Source organism: Tursiops truncatus, chromosome 10 (genome assembly GCF_011762595.2).
Source record: "Tursiops truncatus isolate mTurTru1 chromosome 10, mTurTru1.mat.Y, whole genome shotgun sequence".
Classification (NCBI taxonomy): Eukaryota; Metazoa; Chordata; class Mammalia; order Artiodactyla; family Delphinidae; genus Tursiops; species Tursiops truncatus.
The window spans coordinates 95,567,686-95,586,852 of NC_047043.1; the positions used below are offsets into that span (position 1 = coordinate 95,567,686).

The 19,167-nt window shown below is 43.1% G+C and overlaps 1 long non-coding RNA gene across 4 annotated transcripts; it reads left to right on the plus strand.

Annotated features, from left to right (window-relative positions):
• The first annotated feature begins 1 nt into the window (after position 1).
• On the plus strand, positions 2-17,048 carry LOC109551436 (uncharacterized). Of its 4 annotated transcripts, XR_012323909.1 has the most exons (7): positions 2-180; positions 1,457-1,500; positions 2,738-2,830; positions 2,983-3,132; positions 5,247-5,443; positions 8,771-8,876; positions 16,676-17,048. It is a non-coding gene; the product is annotated as an uncharacterized lncRNA (long non-coding RNA). The 4 variants fall into 4 exon arrangements; XR_012323908.1 differs by lacking the exon at positions 8,771-8,876; XR_002178218.3 differs by lacking the exons at positions 5,247-5,443; positions 8,771-8,876 and having other exon boundaries at positions 1,357-1,500.
• Positions 17,049-19,167: the final 2,119 nt, after the last annotated feature.

Below are 19,167 nucleotides of genomic sequence, written 5' to 3' on the forward strand. Positions count from 1 at the left end.
CGCTCCCGCGCGGAGGCGCGAGCTCTCGGGCACCGGCGCGGCCCGACGGAGGCGCGTTCCTGCCGCCGGCGTGCGGGGCGGAGCGGAACAGGAAAGGGAGCTCGGGTGTCCGCCAGTCCCGGAGAGGGGTCGGTACGGTCCCTGCGGGTCCCCCAGCCGGAGCAGTAAACCCCCGCCACAGTAAGGCCTTCTAATTTGGGGGACCCCTCTCCTTCCGGCCGGAGCTGAGCGATTGTGGGTCCACGCAAAGCCCATGGGAACGCTGCAGGGGCAGAACAGGGTGTTAGTTCACCGCGTTTGAACTGATCCCTTGCTCCCAAATTACCTCGGGTACAGCCTACCACAGTGCCTGTCGAGTGGCACCGTTACGCTTCCAGTCCTTTGGGTCTTGGAGGCGTTGAAGGTTCCCAGAGTCTCCTTAGGAAATCGCCAGCACCTCTGGGAGAGGGAACCTCCTAAACTGTTAGCGGCCCACGCCCGCGGTGGGGATTCGTTGGCCGCCGGTGTGTGGAGCTGGGCCTGGATAGTGGGACACGGGGTGGGTATGGGGAACAGGAGAAAAGGAGGCTGGGGACGTGTTGGTTTCTCTCCCTACACTCTCCCAGTGCCTGGCATGAAGCGGACACATCAGGAGGGTGTGTTAAAGAACGGAGCATACCAGTCCAGGCAGTTTGCGGTTAGGCCCGAGAAAATGAGGGGACACTCCAAGGGAGCCAGTGCAGGTCATTTCTTCCCTGCAGTGAAATACCTTTTGGCTTAGGATCTGCCAAGATGATCTGGGTGGTCATCCAGAAAGCTCTGACTACTACTTAACTGTCTCCGTGACCTTGCACTTGCTCTCTGAACCTCTATTTCCCCATCTGTAAAGTGGGCAGATTAAGCCCCACTTCACAGGTGTTGAGGGGTGGTGAAAATAATCTCTGTTAGTAGGTTCCAAATACTGGACCATACACAGGGATCAGTCTGGTGAAATTTAGATCTATGTGCAAAAAACACACGTAATTATCATCATGTGAGGTTGCCACCTGTCTTTTTTCCCCGGGGTAGAGGGACTGTTTTTTTGTTTTGTTTTGTTTTGTTTCTGAGATGATGTACTTCCTGCCTTCCTGGTATAAAAAATTCCATTTTTTAAAGAAATAGTGATGACAGTTAATGACAGTTGTTCCACCCCCCCCCCCCCGCCAGTGGCTTTATTTGGCAAAATAAGAAACAGGCAGTGTTATTTCCTTCCAAAATTAAAAAAAAAAAAAATGTGCAGTCCCCCACAATTTGGGGACCACAGACCCATGTGAAGTCATCTCACCTGAGACAGTATGTTCAATCAGTTTGGTTTCCCCTTCCACTGGTTCCTTGAAGAGGCATCCAGACAGTCTCCTGAGAACCCTAAGATCCCAGAAGCATGAGCTGGAAGGGGCTGTGAAGAGAGTCTCATTCTACACCTTCTCCCACTTGACAGATGGAGAACAGAGGCCAAAGAGAGGGATTGACTTGTACAAAGAGGTGAGTCCATCCTACCAATTCAAGTGATCAACCTGATTCATTAATTTTTTTCATCCACCCAATAAATATGTGATAGGCTCCTGCAATGTGCCAACACAGCACTATGCTAGGCCCTGGGAGAAGATGGTGGGTAAAACAGATGTGGTCCCTGCCCTCCTGGAGCTCACAGCTTCATGGGGAGACAGAAGGTGCTGAGAAGAGGGGGGAGGGAAGTCATCCTCAAAGGGCACCTCAAAGTCTCCTTCTGTGGGTGCTCCTGGTGTGGGTACTGTTCTGAATATAAGTTACCGGAGCCAGAAGTTCCATCTTTTCTCCTTATTCTGCCATGAATTATTGTCTTTTTCCCTATCCTGCTGAGCCAAGCTAGGCACTCCAGGAAAAAAAAATCACAGAAGTCCACTTACTACTCTCTCTCCAGGGAAGAACTGAGAGTTCTTGCTAAGATGGGCCCCCAGCTCCTCACTGGTTGCTCTGTTCTAGCTCTGCAGAGCGATGACACCCTGGAGAGAGCTGCCTGCCACCCACACCGCTTCTGACATCAGTACTTTGTCTTTAAAGAAACTCCTTTCCCCCTCACTCAGGCCCTGGATTTGGTGAGACTCACCCTACTCCTCTCCAGAACCGGGCAAATGATCAGGCCTGGAGAATGAACATATTCCATTGTTCTAGACACAACGATTGGGTCTGGGTGGGCCCATAGGCCAAGCCAAATAGTTGAGAATGATATCCAGGTCATTTGCTGCAGTTTACGAGAAAGAGATTGTTCCCCGTTTACTGAATTTGTTGAGCTGGGGCTTCAGCTTCAACCACAGGGGGGCATCTTTGACACCCCAAGCAGAGAGATTGTCTAAGAATAAAGTGAACACAAAGAGAAGCTAAGAAATGGAAAGAGACAGTCCTGGTGACATAATTTGAGCACCTGGATCCATCCATGCCTGAAGACCTGCTTCTGGATTGTTCTGTTAGGTAAACCAATGAATTCAGTTTTTGTTGAAGCCAGTTTGTGTTGGGTTTTTGTCACTTCCGGTCAAAATAGTCCCAAATAATTTACCTACATCTCCCCCAACCCGGACTGGTGTACTGGATTATTTATATTGTAGAAAAATGCCTGAAAGGGTGAGCTACTCCTGACATATTGGAACCCAAAGGCAAAAATTTGAGGTGCATCTCTGCCACTGTATGACCTAGGACAGTGATGCTACTCCTCACAGCCTCATTTTCTTCATTTATAAAACAGAGAAAAACATCCTTCCTTCCTACAAATGTTATGAGGATCAAGAGAGAGAATGCACGGAAAAGAGCTTTGTAAACTGAAAATGGCTTTATAAATGTAAGTGATTGTCATTAAATTTTAATAAGTGGCTTGCCCAAGGAGTAGAAATTACAGTGGTATTGGAAAGGCACTCTCAGAGCTATAAGTAGCTGGGACAGAATGTCTCCTCGTTTTCAAGACTAACCTTGGGGAGTCTTCCTTTCCTACAGAAAGGAAGTCTGAGAACTCTCCACAGGAAGAACAGAACAGAACAGTTGTGAGCTCAAGTTGGGAACTTTAGACCATAAGGCAAAGATGATCCTGGACCTGGATAAGAGAAGCCCCCAGGGCACTTCCAGCCAACATCCTAGCAGAGAAAGGTTTGTGACTTGTCAGATACCCTTATGCCTAAAGTAAATGTTCAGTTACCTTGAACGGTTATTAAGCTCTTACAGCATTCTAGCTCCCCTGATCTTTGCTTTAGATATATTATCTCATTTAATCTTACAATAACCCTAAGAGGTAGTGTTATGGGCTGAATTATATCCCTCTCCCCCACCCCCAAATTCATATGTTCAAGTCCTAACTCCCAATACCTCAAAATGTGACTATTTGGAGATAGGGCCTTTAAAGAGGTGATTAAGGTAAAGTGAGGTGATATGGGTGGGCCCTAATCCAGTATCACTGGTGTCCCTTTTTTTTTTTTTTTTTTTGCGGTACGCGAGCCTCTCATGTGGCCTCTCCCATTGCGGAGCACAGGCTCCGGACGCGCAGGCTCAGCGGCCATGGTTCACGGGCCCAGCCGCTCCGCGGCATGTGGGATCTTCCTGGACCGGGGCACGAACCCATGTCCCCTGCATCGGCAGGCGGACTCTCAACCACTGCGCCACCAGGGAAGCCCACACTGGTGTCCTTTTAAGAGGAGATTAGGACAGAGGCTAGATGATGACCATGGGGAACATAGCAAGAAAGGAGCCACCTTCTGAGGGGCCTCAGAAGAAATCAAACTTGCTAACACCTTGATCTTGGACTTTTAGCCTCCAGAACTGTGAGAAAATAAATATCTGTTGTTTAAGCCACGCAGCCTGTAGTATTTTATAATGGTAGCCCTAGCAAACTAATACAGACGTGAACTGTTTTACATATGAGGACAATGAGGTATGCCCATTTTACAGACGAGGACACAGAAGTTAAATTACTTCCCCTGGGACTTCCCTGGCAGTCCAGTGGTTAAGATTCTGCACTTCCACTGCAGGGGGCACAGGTTTGATCCCTGGCTGGGGAAGTAAGATCCTACATGCCGCGAGGCATGGCCAAAAAGCAAAAAAATTACTTCCCCAAAATCACACCTCTAGCAAGTGAAACAGCTGGTATTTATCCCTAGGTAGAGCCCACATTCTTAACTACCATGCCGTATAGATTATTCTGTAGAGTGGATTCAATTCTTCTCAACCACCCGGGTTTCCTTTTTATTTCCGTATCATGTGGTTACTGGCATCAGACCATCTGGGTGCAAGTCTCAGCTCTTCATTCCTTGGATTATAAACTGTAAGGATGCTACATGCTCACCGTCCCATGGCAGAGACCAAGAGAATAGGCCAACGTATCCTCAGAGAGATGAAGAGTTTCTTTTTTTTTTTTAATGGCTGCGTTGGGTCTTCGTTGCTGTGTGCGGGCCTTCTCTAGTTGCAGCGAGCGGGAGTTATTCTTCGTTACGGTGCGCCGGCTTCTCATTGCAGTGGCTTCTCTTATTGCTGAGCATGGGCTCTAAGTGTGCAGGCTTCAGTAGTTGTGGCACTAGGGCTCAGCAGTTGTGGTTTGCGGGCTCTAGAGCGCAGGCTCAGTAGTTGTGGCACACGGGCTTAGTTGCTCCATGGCATGTGGGATCTTCCCGGACCAGGGCTTGAACCCGTGTCCCCTGCATTGGCAGACAGATCCTTAACCACTGCACCATCAGGGAAGTCCGAAGAGGTTCTTAATACTTTTAAGAGCCTGCGGTGAAAGTTATGCCTGTCTTTCTATGGTTTTCTTAAATCCCCCTCTTTTCTTTACAATGGTTTGAATTAGTTTTCTGTCTCATGTCCCTGAAAGAGTCCTAAGGAAGGCCATTTCTTTCTCTTTCCTCCCTCAACCTCACACATTAAATCTTGCTCTTTGACTTGATAATCAAGTCATTCATTCCTTCAGCCACTCGGCTAGTAAGTGTCAGTGACATCTTCTACTTGACAGGTCCTTTGCTGTGCAGTGGGGACACAAAGATGAGGAAGACCCAGTCTCTGCCCTGGAGGAACTCACTGCCTAGTGCAGGAACAAGGAAACAGATGGAGTAGAATTAGAATGACAGAGGTTCACTCAGAGATTTTCAGAGCCATGTGAATGGGCTCGCTGGAGCTGTGATATTAAATGAGTCATTCAACTTTTTTTTTTTTTTTTTTTTTTTTTTGGCGGTACACGGGCCTCTCACTGTTGTGGCCTCTCCCGTTGTGGAGCACAGGCTGTGGATGCGCAGGCTCAGCAGCCATGGCTCACGGGCCCAGCCGTTCCGCGACATGTTGGATCTTCCCAGACCGGGGCACGAACCTGTGTCCCCTGCATCGGCAGGCGGACTCTCAACCACTGTGCCACCAGGGAAGCCCCATTCAACTTTTGGAATCTCAGTTGTTTCATCTATAAAGAGCACATCGTTAAAAAGTATGTATTCTTTCATGGGTGATGAAATAATGGGCTCTGTACTTGAAACAAACTTTACATGTGAAGAATTTGTTCATTCAATAACAAGATGCCTTCATAGCTGTACCATGTCTCACCTGGGAAGTATCTGTTTTATTCAGAACTCTTGGGTTGCAAATGACAGAGACCCAATAAAAACTGGCATAAGCAGGAATAGGTTCCAGTAGGGTCCAGCAGCTCATGTGATAGGGTTGGGAGTCAACATCTACCCATGGACCCTGCTTTCCCATCCATGGTTGGCTCCATGCCCAAGCAAGATCTTCCCAAGCCATGGCAAGATGGGTTTGCTAGCTTTGTGGTCAGAGAATGTGGTCTGTGTGATATTCATACTTTGGAGTCTGTGGAATATCCCTTTGAGGCCTAGTACATGGTTCATTTTCATAACTGTACTTTTAAAGAATATGCTCTCCCTGTTAATGGAAGGAAGTTCTTTCTATGTCTGTTAGCTCAAGTCTGTTCATTGCATTGTTCACATTTTGTAGATTACTCTTTTTTTTTTTTCCCTGTCTGCTTGATCCATGCATTTCTGAGAAGTGTGTTAAAATCTCCCATTATTGGGACTTCCCTGGTGGTGCAGTGATTAAGAATCTGCCTGCCAATGCAGGGGACAGAGGTTCGAGCCGTGGTCTGGGAAGATCCCACATGCCGCGGAGCAACTAAGCCCGAAAATGTTGGGGAGGAAAATCTCCCATTATGATTGCTGATTTACCAGTTTCTCCTGGTGAGTCTATTGATTTTTTGCTACATATATTGAGACAAAGTTATTATTATAGATGCATACTAGCATTCTTTTGACTAGTATTTTCCTGTAGTATAGTCTTTTATCTTTAGTCTTTCTGTCATTATGTTTTTGGAGTGTCTTTTGTAAAAATCAAAAAGCTTCATAAAAAAAATCCAATATTAAAGTCTCTGTCTTATAATAAGTAAACATTGATCTGTTTACATTTATTGTGATTATTGATCAATGTGAACTTATTTCTACCATCTAATTTTGTGTTTTACATTTACTATGCTTTCTCTATGCATCTTTTTTCTCCTTCTAAGCCTTCTATTTTAATGGTTTAGTTTTCTTTTTTTTTTTTTTTTTTTTTTTTTTTTTTTTTTTTTTTTGCTGTACGCAGGCCTCTCACTGCTGTGGCCTCTCCCGTCGAGGAGCACAGGCTCCAGACGCACAGGCCCAACGGCCATGGCTCACGGGCCCAGCCGCGCCGCGGCACGCGGGATCCTCCCGGATCAGGGCACGAACCCGCGTCCCCTGCATCGGCAGACGGACTCTCAACCACTGCGCCACCAGGGAAGCCCGGTTTAGTTTTCTTTATTCTTGATTTTGCTTCTCTGAGTTTGGAAGATCTGTAATTCATACTTTGTGAGACATTTCCCACGAGAATCCTCTTGGTTTTCAATACCAGAACATCACACAACTTTCTTATCTCTCAACGCAACATTTTCTGGCCCATATTTAAATAAGAAAATTTTATATTTACATCCCTAAAACTCAGCACAATGTTTTAAACAGAACTCAGTGTAGGAAATAGCTCAAGCAATATTCCAGCCACTATTGGTAGAATATCAGAATGAAGTGTTCTTTGTAAATTGTGCCTCCACATCAACAAAATGGGTGTGCATCTGAGATGTTGGTGCTAAGGGAAGTATCATGGTATCGGGCTGTTACACACAAGGCTCTCGTTTGCTAACAGCAGCATCATTTGTTTGGTGGTTAGGAAGCAGTGGTTTCTGGTTTTGCTTCTTGTGTGTAGTAAAATATACATAACAAAACTTACTCTTTTAACCATTTTTAAGTGTACATTCAGTAGCATCAAGTACAATCACAATGTGCAACCATCACCTCTTCAATTTTCAGAACTTTTTCATCATCTCAAACAAACTCTGTACCTATTAAACAATAACTCCCTATTTCTTCTGTGTCCCCCAGCCCCTGGTAACCTCTGTTCTACTTTCTGTCTATGAATTGGCCTATTCTAGGTACCTTATCCAAGTGGAATCATACAATATTTGTCCTTTTGTGTCTGGCTTATTTTCCTTAACATAATGTTTCCCAGGTTCATCCATGTTGTAGCATGTATCAAAATTGTATTCTTTTTTAAAGTTACGATTCCATTTTATGTATATAATATATTTTGTCTATCCACTTATCTGTTGATGGACATTTGTGTTGTTTCTACCTTTTGACTATTGGGAATAACACTGCTATGAACGTTGGTGTACAAATAACCATTTGAGTCCCTGCTTTCAATTCTTTTGGCTATAAACCTAGAACTGAAATTGCTAGATCATATGGTAATCCTATGTTTAACTTCTTGAGAAACCACCAAACTGTTTTCTACAGCAGCTGCACGATTTTGCATTCCCACCAGCAGTGCCAAGCGTCCTAATTTCTCCACATCCTTGCCAACACTTGTTATTTTCTGTTTTGTTTTAATTGTCATCTTACTTGCTCTGAAGTAGTATTTCATTGTGGTTTTAATTTGCATTTCCCTAATGACTAGGGATGTTAAACATCTTTTCATGGACTTATTGATGTTCGTACATCTTCTTTGGAGAAATGTCTATTCACAGCCTTTCTTCATTTTTGGATTGGGTTGCTTGTTTGTTGTTGAGTTGTAGGAGTTCTTTATATTCTCAGAATATTAACCTCTTATCAGATATATGATTTGTAAATATTTTCTCCCATTCAGTGGGTTGTCTTTTCACTCTCTTGTTAGTGTCCTTTGATGCACAAATGTAAATTTTGATGAAGTCAGATTTGTCAATTTTTTCTTTGTTGCCTGTGCTTTTGTGTCATATCCAAGAAATTATTGCCAAATACAATGGCGTAAAGCTTTTCCCCTGTGTTTTTTTCTAACATTTTTATAGTTTTAGCTCTTATGTTTAGGTCTTTAATCTATTTGAGTTAATTTTTGTACATGGTGTAATGTAAGGGTGCAACTTCAATCTTTTGCATGTGGCTATCCAGTTGTCCCAGCACCATTTATTGAAAAGACTGTCTTTTCCCTCATTGAATGGATTTTGGCATCCTTGTTGAAAATCAACTGACCATATATGTGCGGCTTTATTCCTAGGCTTTCTAGTCTATAGTCTGTTCTGTTGGTCTGTATGTCTATCTTTATGTTGGTACTACACTGTTTGAAGGAAGCAGTGGTTTTAATCATATTAAATCTTTTGTTTTTTCATTTTTTTCTTCCATTTTAATGAACACTTTACAAAGTACAAAATATACTATCTTTTTGGGGGGGAACATTAAGTACTTTTTTTTTCTCCGTCATACAGTACATGAATCTCAAGGGTTTTGTGTTTCTTCAAGAAAGAAAGAAAGTGTGAGGGCCTGCGGTACAGGGCTGCCTAGTTTTCCCCTCGCCCAGACCTTGGGACAGATGTAAGTGCCGCTGCTACTGCTGGTTAATCATATTAAATCTTAATACAATAGACTGTTGCTTGTGTACAGGTGTTTCACTGTATTTTATTTATGTTTTAGGAAATTGTTTGAGGTTTGGTGTTGACACATCATTCATTATAATTTTTCCCGTTTAAAATAATGGGAACTACACTTCCTTCTGGTCTGTGTTTTCACACAGAACATCTGATTTCTAACACAGATTACTGATATTAAGCAAGAGATGCCTGTATTTTATTTCTACCCTTTATTGGTTACCCCTACTTTTTTTTTTTTTTTTTTTTTTTTTTTTTGTAGTACGCAGGCCTCTCACTGTTGCGGCCTCTCCTGCCGTGGAGCACAGGCTCCGGACGCGCAGGCTCAGCGGCCATGGCTCACGGGCCCAGCCGCTCCGCGGCATGTGGGATCTTCCCGGACCGGGGCACGAACCCGTGTCCCCTGCATCAGCAGGCGGACTCTCAACCACTACGCCACCAGGGAAGCCCCAACATAGATCTTTTAAAGCATAGGCTCATCCAGAAAGAATTGCCAGAGGATTAAAACTCGTGCTGGGTTCAATCAAAAATCACCACTGGAGTGTGAAAGGAACTTTCCTAATTAAGCAATTCTAGAACATTCCCAACTCTTGACTACATGAGCAGTGGTGGGGAACCGTCATATCCGGGCTTGCTGGTAAGATGCCTTCTCCACAGACAGTGACCAGGGTGGCCTGGAAAAGTGCATAGTGGTCTGACATGGAGCAACGTACCTTGGTGTGCTGTACCCCACAGTGGGTGGGTATCAGCGAATGCCACCCAGGAGACTCGAGTATCCCGGAGCTGCAGCGCTTTAGAACAGACTGAAGATGTTTACAGTGAAGGGTAAAGAATGTGCCATCTAGTTTAGTTTCATTGCAGCTCATATGTGGAAACTGGATAGACTGGGCAGCTGTCCATCCACTGGGGGTCTCGATATCTCACTCCATGTGATACTGACCAGGGTTCTTGGCCTTCCTCAATCAATAGAAATTGATCAGAGGCCAGACAAGAAATTCAGGCAAGGCCAGAGGTATAATTTAGATACAATAAAATTCATTCACTTCAGTATTGACAGACACATAGAGTTCTGTGTGACCACTGCCACAATTAAAATACAGAACAGATCCATCACTCCCCAAAATTCCCTACTTTCCCTCTGATGTAGGCTCCTCACCCCACCCTAAACCCTGGACAAACACTTGTTTGTTTTCTTGTTTTTATTTTTAATTTTTATTTTATATTGGACTATAGTTGATTTACAATGTTGTGTTAGTTTCAGGTGCCCAGCAAAGTGATTCAGTTTTATATATATATATATATATATATATATATATGTATGTATATATTCTTTTTCAAATTCTTTTCCCATTTAGGTTACTACAGAATATTGAGTAGGGTTCCCTGTGCTATACAGTAGGTCCTTGTTGGTTATCTATTTTAAATATAATAGTGTGTATATATCAATCCCAAACTCCCACCACTTGTTTGTTTTCTTTCCCTGTGGGTTTTGCCTTTTCAACAATGTCACATAAATGGAATCATGCAGTATGTACCGTTTTCAGTCTAACTTGTTTAAGTTGGCATCATGCATTTGCAATTCAACCATTTTGTTGCACTAGAACTTGGTACTTTTTTTTTTAATTTGAGCCATTTGAGTGGCTTTTAATTTACATTTCCCTAATGACTAATGATGTTGGGCATCTTCTCATGTGCTTATTTGCTTAACTAGTGAAGTGTCTGTTCAAATCTTCTGCCCATTTTCTGTTGGGTTGTTGGTTATCTCATTATAAAATTTTCAGAGTTCTTTATATATTATGGATACAAATCCTTTGTTAGATATGTGTTTTGTGAATATTTTCTCCTAATTTGTAGCTTATCTTTTCATTCTCTTAATAGTATCTTTTGAAGAGCAAAAGTTCTTAATTTTGATGAAGGCCAATTTATCAATTTTTATTTTATGGATTATATTTTTTATATAATATCTAAGAAATTTGTGCTTGATCTAGGTAATAAAAATTTTCCTCTAAGTTTCCTTTCAGAAATTGTATAGTTTTAATCTTTACATATAAGTCTATCATCCATTTTGAGTTAATTTTTCTTTATGATGAGAGGTTAGGGTGAGGTTCATCTTTTGCATATGTACATCCAATTGTTCTGGCACTACTTGTTGAAAAGACTGTTTTCTCCTTTGAATAACCTTTGTACCTTTGTCAGAAATCAATTGAATCACATTGAGATACCTCTTCGCAACGACTAGAGTAGCTAAAATTAAAAAGACAGATAATAGGGCTTCCCTGGTGGCGCAGTGGTTGAGAGTCCGCCTGCCAATGCAGGGGACACGGGTTCGTGCCCCGGTCTGGGAAGATCCCACATGCCGCGGAACGGCTGGGCCCGTGAGCCATGGCCGCTGAGCCTGCGCGTCCGGAGCCTGTGCTCCGCAACGGGAGAGGCCACAACAGTGAGAGGCCCGCGTACCGAAAAAAAAAAAAAAAAGACAGAAAATAAGTGTTGATGAGGATGGAGAAATTGGAACCCTCATACATGGATAGTAGGAGTACAAACTGGAGGGAATTCCCTGGCGGTACGGCGGTTAGGACTCCGCAGTTTCACTGCAGGGGGCATGGGTTCCATCTTTAGTTGGGGAACTAAGATTCCGCAAGCCGTGCAGCGTGGCCAAAGAAAAAAGAATACAAAATGGAAAGAAATTTGGAAGTTTCTCAAAATGTTAAACATAGTATTATCATATGACCCAGCAATTACACTCCTCACAAAGGAGAACAGTGACTAGGTTACGGCCTCAAATCTGAGACATAGGAAGGCTATAAAAAGCAGAGGTGATTGCTCCTGGGAAACTCCCAAAGACTAGCAGATGCCATAGAAACACATTCCCACGTTTGTTCTAACCTGACCATCTGGAGCTTTACATACCCTAAACATACATAGTTTAACTTAATTTGAGGGCAAGTGAGTGCTCTCCATGTGTTCCAAGCTCAAGGTCTTCCTAAGAGAAATGAAAGCATATATACACACAGAAACTTGTGCATAGGGATTTCCCTGGTGATCCAGTGGGTAAGACTCCGCGCTCCCAATGCAGGGGGCCGGGGTTCGATCCCTGGTCAGGAAACTAGATCCTACATGTGTGCTGCAACTAAGAGTTCGCATGCCACAGCTAAGGAGCTCGCGTGCTGCAACTAAAGAGCCCACAAGCCGCAACTAAGGAGCTTGCCTGCTGCAACTAAGATCTGGTGCAACCAAATAAATAAATATTTTTTTTAAAAAATTAAGAATGGATAAATTCCTAGAAACATACAACCTGCCAAGACTGAATGATGAAGAAATAGAAAATCTGAACAGACCGATAGTAAGGAGATTGAATAAGTATTCAAAAATGTCCCAACAAAGAAAAACCCAGGAACAGGTGCCTTTATGGGTAAATTCTACCAAACATTTAGGGAAGAATCAATGCCCATCCTTTTCAAACTCTTCCAAAAAGTTGAAAGGGAGGGAATACTACCAAACTCATTTTATGAGGACAGCATTACCCTGATACCAAAGCTAGATCAGGATACTCCAAGAAAAGAAAATTACAGACCAATATCCCTGATGAATACAGATGCAAATATTCTCAGCAAAATACTAGCAAACTGAATTCAACAGTTCATTAGAAGGATCATACATCATGATCAAGTGGTATTTGTCTCTGGGATGCAAAGAGGGCTCAACATATGCAAACCAATAAATATAATACACCATATTAATGGAATGAAAGATAAAAACTATATAAGTATCTCAATACATGCAGAAAAAACATTTGACAAAATTCAACATCCTTTCATGATGAAATCTCTCAACTGATTTGGTATAGAAGGAACATACCTCAACATAATAAACGCCATATATGACAAATTTATAGCTAACATAATACTCAGTGATGGTTGTAGCAAAGATTAAGGATTCTCAACTTTGTGACTCAACAATGACAGCAAGGAACCAAGAACTTTCCATCTTTCGTCTCTGCATTCCATCTGTAATATTCTTTATTATGGTCACAAGATGGCAGCAGCAGACATGGCCATGCCCCGAGTAAAGGAAGGGGGCATTTCCTCTCATGCCTCTCTTTATATTAGGGAGGACAATCTTCTCCAGAGTCCCTTTGCAAACTTTCCCTCAGTTCCCAATGGCCAGGACTCAGTAACCTGCCTATATCCACAAGAGAGGCTGGAAAAATGTATGTGAGCGTTCTCCACTCTCTGTAGTGGTAAGTGGGCTCTTCCAATGGTGAAGAAAGGACAAGTTGGAGTTGGAAATGGTTTTTTGGTAGGCAACATTTCCAAACAGTTCTAGGAGTGTAGACCGGAAGAAAAGATAGTTTGTTACCAACTCAGTCTACCATATAGGCTGAAATTCAGTATTACTTTTATAATTAGAATACAGTAGGACTAATTTACTTTTTAAAACTCTGTCCCAAGAATCCCAGCCATTTTACACAGGTGCACCCCTGCTGCAGTCCATGGTGTACACCTTGACCTGTGAGGGGAGTCAGTCTTTAACTCAAGTGAGTTGAAACTTCCAGATCATTAACTTCTTTTCCAAAAAATCAAAACTTCACTACGCTTCCTTATAGCTGATACCTTATGAAAAAAGTGATAATTTATCTTAAAGAAAGATTGAGGAGTCAAAATAGTTATTTTTCTCACTTGCAGTATAAACTTAACAGCTATAGTTTAATTATGGATAAGATGGACATTTCCAGTGAATGTGTTATGATGAGTTCCCAGGGCTTGGCTTGACTTCACACTGCTTCTCTTCTCTGAATGTCTTTTCTACATTCCTATGAAGGATAATTCTTATTCCTATAAACAGCCAACGTTGGATTTTTTTCTGAAGTGTCAAATATCATCCTGGTTTGGAAAAAAAATTTAAAAGGACCAAAGAGCTATACAACTAAAAGAATCCCAAAAACAAAATTTAGTTTACTAATAAAAAGAAAAAGAATCCCAGCCATATTGACTAACCTCCCTGCCATTCTCTCGAGGAAGAAATCCAACCTATTTAGAAAGCCCAACTGATTTGAATGTCATTTTGTGCAACAAGGAAAAAACAAAGAAAACGTTTGTTCTTGACTGCCATGTGTTGGGTCTGTATAATATGTATTGCCTTTAATCCTTTTGATGACCAATAACAAAGATGCCAGTGTCCCCACTTTACAGATGAGAAAACTGAGACTTAGAGAACACAAGTGCCTTGCTCGGGCATTCCCTGGCTGTCCATTCACTGCCAGCCCGGGTTCAATCCCTGGTCTAGGAACTAAGATCCTGTGCAGCACAGATGGGAAAAAAAAAAAGTGCCTTGCTCAAGGTTACACAGCCTGGAAACCCAGCACAGTCTGGTCTGCCTGACTCCAAAGACCATGCACTTTTCTTTGGGGATTCATCCCAGTTATTTGTAAGGATAGACTCAACAATCAGAAATGTAATTTCCTGGGCTTCAACTGGGCCAAAAAAAATCCATCTTGAAGTCAGAAGTCTTGAGTGGGGCTTGTTATTAAATAATCCACCAGACAGGCCCTTGATTAGCAATAAGGAAACTCTACCCAGAATCTTTCTGGGGATACCATTTGGCAATTTAAAAACATATATTTACTTATTTTGGCTGTATCAGCTCTCAGTTGCGGTGCTCAGGCTCTTCGTGGTGGCACGTGGGCTCCTCTCTAGTTGTGACGCGTGGGCTCAGTAGTTGCAGTGTGCAGGCTTAGTTGCCCCATAGCATGTGGGATTTTAGTTCCCCGACCAGGGATTGAACCTGTGTCCCCTGCATTGGAAGGTGGATTCTTAACCACTGGACCACCAGGGAAGTCCCACCATTTAGCAGTATTAAATAGAGGGCATATATTAGTCTGGCTGGAGAGTTAATTCCTTCTCTGATTCAGGCAGCTGTCCTGGGAGAGATGTCAACTGGGAACTCAGCCTCCTGGTTCAGATTTTCTGCAGATGAGATTCCAGAAGAACAAATTTTGCCAGAGCATCTAAATTGCTCTTCCTTGGCATTCCACCCACTGGATTGCTGTTTACCCTCTGCCTTCCCTACAAGATGGTGAATAGCAAAGCTCAAGGATCCACCACTCACTCCCAGGCCTTGCCTGGTGCCTGGCACATAGTAGCACTCCATATAAACTTGGTTAATTAGTTGATTGATTAACAAATCATTGAAAGTGGTAGCGTTCTCCTCCTATACTGTTGGTGGGAATGTAAGTTGGTGCAGCCACTGTGGAAAACAGTATGGAGGTTCCTCAGAAAACTAAAAATATGGGACTTCCCTGGTGGTCCAGTGATTAAGACTCCATGCTTCCACTGCAGGGGGCACAGGTTCCATCCCTGTCAGGGAACTAAGATCCTTCATGCCGTGCGGCACAGCCAAAAAAAGGGGGGAAAAAAAAGAAAACTGAAAATAGAATTATCATATGATCTAGCAATCCCACTCCTGGGCATATATCCTGACAAAACTATAATTCAAAAAGATACATGCACCCGTATGTTTATAACAGCACTATTCACGATAGCCAAGACACAGAAACAACCTAAATGTCCATCAACAGATGAATGGATAAAGAAGATGTGGTACATATATGCAATGGAATATAGATACAATGTGATACTACTCAGGCATAAAAAAGAATGAAATAATGCCATTTGCAGCAACATAGATGCAACTAGAGATTATCATACTAAGTGAAGTAAGTCAGAAGGAGAAAGACAAATAACATATGGTATCATTTTTTTTAAAATGTCCATGGTATCTTTTTTTATATATAAATTTATTTATTATATTTATTTATTTTTGGCTGCTTTGGGTCTTCTTTGCTGCATGCGGACTTTCTCTAGTTGCGGCGAGCGGGGGCTATTCTTGGCGGCAGTGTGCAGGCTTCTCACTGAGGTGACTTCTCTTGTTGCAGAGCACAGGCTCTAGGTGCGCGGACTTCAGTAGTTGTGGCACACAGGCTCAGTAGTTGTGGCTTACAGGCTCTAGAGCGCAGGCTCAGTAGTTGTGGCACATGGGCTTAGTTGCCCTGCAGCATTTGGGATCTTCCTGGACCAGGGCTCGAACCCGTGTCCCCTGCATTGGCAGGTGCATTCTTAACCACTGCACCACCAGGGAAGTCCCCATATGGTATCATTTATATGTGGAATCTAAAATATGACAGGGGCTTCCCTGGTGGTGCAGTGGTTGATAGTCCGCCTGCCAATGTAGGGGATACGAGTTCGTGCCCCTGTCCGGGAAGATCCCACATGCCCAGAGTGGCTGGGCCCGTAAGCCACGACCACTGAGCCTGCACGTCCGGAGCCTGTGCTCTGCAACGGGAGAGGCCACAACAGTGAGAGGCCCGCATACCGCCAAAATATATATATATATATACTTCCAGAAATTATGAAATGTATTTATAAATTTACCAATCCACAAAATACTAGTGTAACAGATTGCTTACTTCTTAGTTTTAAATAGGAATTAAGGATTCTAAGGGTTAAGAATTCTAAAACATGTATATAATTAAAACTACTAGAAATAATACAGGAAACTTCTCTATGTAAGGAATGTAGGATGTGTTTTTTGGTGAGAAAAGGTGCCTTTTGAGTAATCTGCCTGGAAAGTGAAGATTTTGTGTCTTATCAAAATAATTTACTGTACTTCGTGTTACCTTTATCAGGTTTTTGATTACTTAAGAAAATCCTGAATCTTTTTTTTTAATGAATTTTTTTTTTTTTGTAGTACGCGGGCCTCTCACCGCCACGGCCCCTCCTGCTGCAGAACACAGGCTTCAGACGCGCAGGACCAGCGGCCATGGCCCACGGGCCCAGCCACTCCGCGGCATGCGGGATCCTCCCAGACCGGGGCATGAACCCGCGTCCCCTGCACCGGCAGGTGGACTCCCAACCACTGTGCCACCGGGGAAGCCCATTTAATGAAAATTTTTGTTCATTGAGCTCAAATAAAATCAGACATGGAGCCTACTGCTGATTGAACCAAACCAGCACTGTCTTATCAGCTACAAGAGGGCTTTTTCATTTTTCCTATTTGCTTGACAGTTCAATGAAGTTATTAAAATAAAACCTAAATTTTCTTTACCAAACCACAAAAAAGTCATCATCCTGTTCCATGTCATAATTGAAAATTATTTACACTATCCACCCCTTTCCCCAAATGTACAAAAAATTTATTGCCAAATGCTAAGCTTTATTTATGCAATGTGCACTTAGATTATAACATTTTAGTCACTAGAGTTATCATCCTTAAATCTGAAAATTTTTAACAACACTGAAAAAATATTGAAGAATGACAGGCATTAGAGACCAATTACTTTAGATTATGCTTTTGATGAAGAGAAAGAACTCTAAAATTATATGTAATTCTGTAACAGGGAAGAGTTAAATTGGACTCCATGTTGGATCTGTTTCTTTGACTTTAACCTTTGCTCTTCATTGCTTTCTTTATTATAATCATACATAATGGCCTGCCTCAGGGAACCCTGCCCACCTGTGAATGGCTGCAAGAAAAAAGAAACTAATACATCCCCTCACCAAGGCTGGTCATTCCAGGAGATGTTTTGCAAGACTGATGGCCCTTCTACTTTACTTCCACACTGCCTCTCCCTCTCTATTCTGCCTTTTTACTTTACTTCCTCACTGCCTCTGCCTCTCTGATTCTATAACAGAAACTGGCATCCAGACCCAGATAAAATGGTTTTTCAGAGACACTAGTCTGCCATCTTCTCAGTCTGCCTTCTTTCCGAATAAAGTTGTATTCCTTGCCTCAGCACCTCATCTCCAATTCGTTGGCCTGTCATGTGGCAAGCAGAGAAAGCTTGGACTCGGTAACAAATTTGGCGAGCCAGCCAGGAGCCTTGCAGCTCGTGGCTAGCCGGCCCGGTCAGGGAATATTGGGGCAAGGCCCTAGCAGCTGCCAGGACCATTTGTCCCGAGGATCTTCCCTTCAAAGTTCCCTGAAGCGGCACCGGCTACCCCAGTGCTTGGCAGCTGAAGCAAAGAACCAACAGACTTCAATTTGGGGAATGACGGTTCCATCTGGGAACTTCAGTTCCAATCTGGGGAACTTCAGTTCCATTTGGGACTACGAGTCGACAGACTCCATTCAATTCTGAAGGTTAAGTTCCTCTGGTGTGCATGCTGGGAACATATTCCCCCTCAATCTGGGCTTTTCCTTTACGGTACAAGCCAGTGTGGTTGGGGTTCCCTGTTGGAGTGGGGGAATTGTTGTTGGACTCTACCTGATTCTGGGAGCGGGTTCACTGGGAACTAGTTCGTTGGTTTTGTAGGGTAAGTCTACCTGATCTGGGAACTAGTTCGTTGGTTTTGCTCTTGGTTTTGTTTTGGTTTTGTGTGCATTGAGGCTAGAATTTGTGCCTTTTGTGTTGGAATTTGTCTGTGTCTTTTGTGTTTTGGTGTAGTCAAACTGATAAAAATGGGAAATACTTCACCTATCCCGAAGGAAAACCCTTTGGGGCATATATTAGATAAATGGGCAAAACATAGCCGGGAGCCTATGACTAAGAGAGACATGATATACTACTGTAATAGGGTATGACCCCAATATATGTTAGGATCAGAAGGACGATGGCCCCTGAATGGCTCACTCAATTATTATATAATCTCGCAGATCGAAATGTTCTGCAAAAGAGCAGGGAAAAGAGATGAGATTCCATATATAGGAGCATTTATGCTATTGCATCAGGAGGAAAAGGAGTCATAGGACTGCCACCTTATAGTGCTGTGATCTGAAAGGAAACCCAAGGGGGAGAGGGAGAAAATGAGAGTGGGGACATGTTATTTCAAAACTTAGCCCCCACCCCAGCCTACCCAGCTCCCCCAGTGACCGAGCAGGCTACACTGGCAGTTGTTCCAAATGTCCCCACCCCCATGCTGCCAACATATTCACTGCCTCCTGTTTCCCCTACCCATTGGAATCAAATAGAAGTTTCTGTGGTAACACCCGGGGCACAGCGACCTGGTTTAGTATCACCATCTAAGACCCTACAGGGCACCCAATTTGGACTGGGAGGCACTTCTGCAGCAGGGCAATTTCCCTTGCCCTAATATCCTGTAAGAGGCCAGGGGAATCCCTTGGACTTGAGGCATCAGACCCTGATTTCCCCACAGGAGTCCCCGGTAACATTGACAGTGGGGAACAAGTTGATTGATTTTCTAATAAATATGAGTAATCTTAAGAGACTTGTAAATATTAAA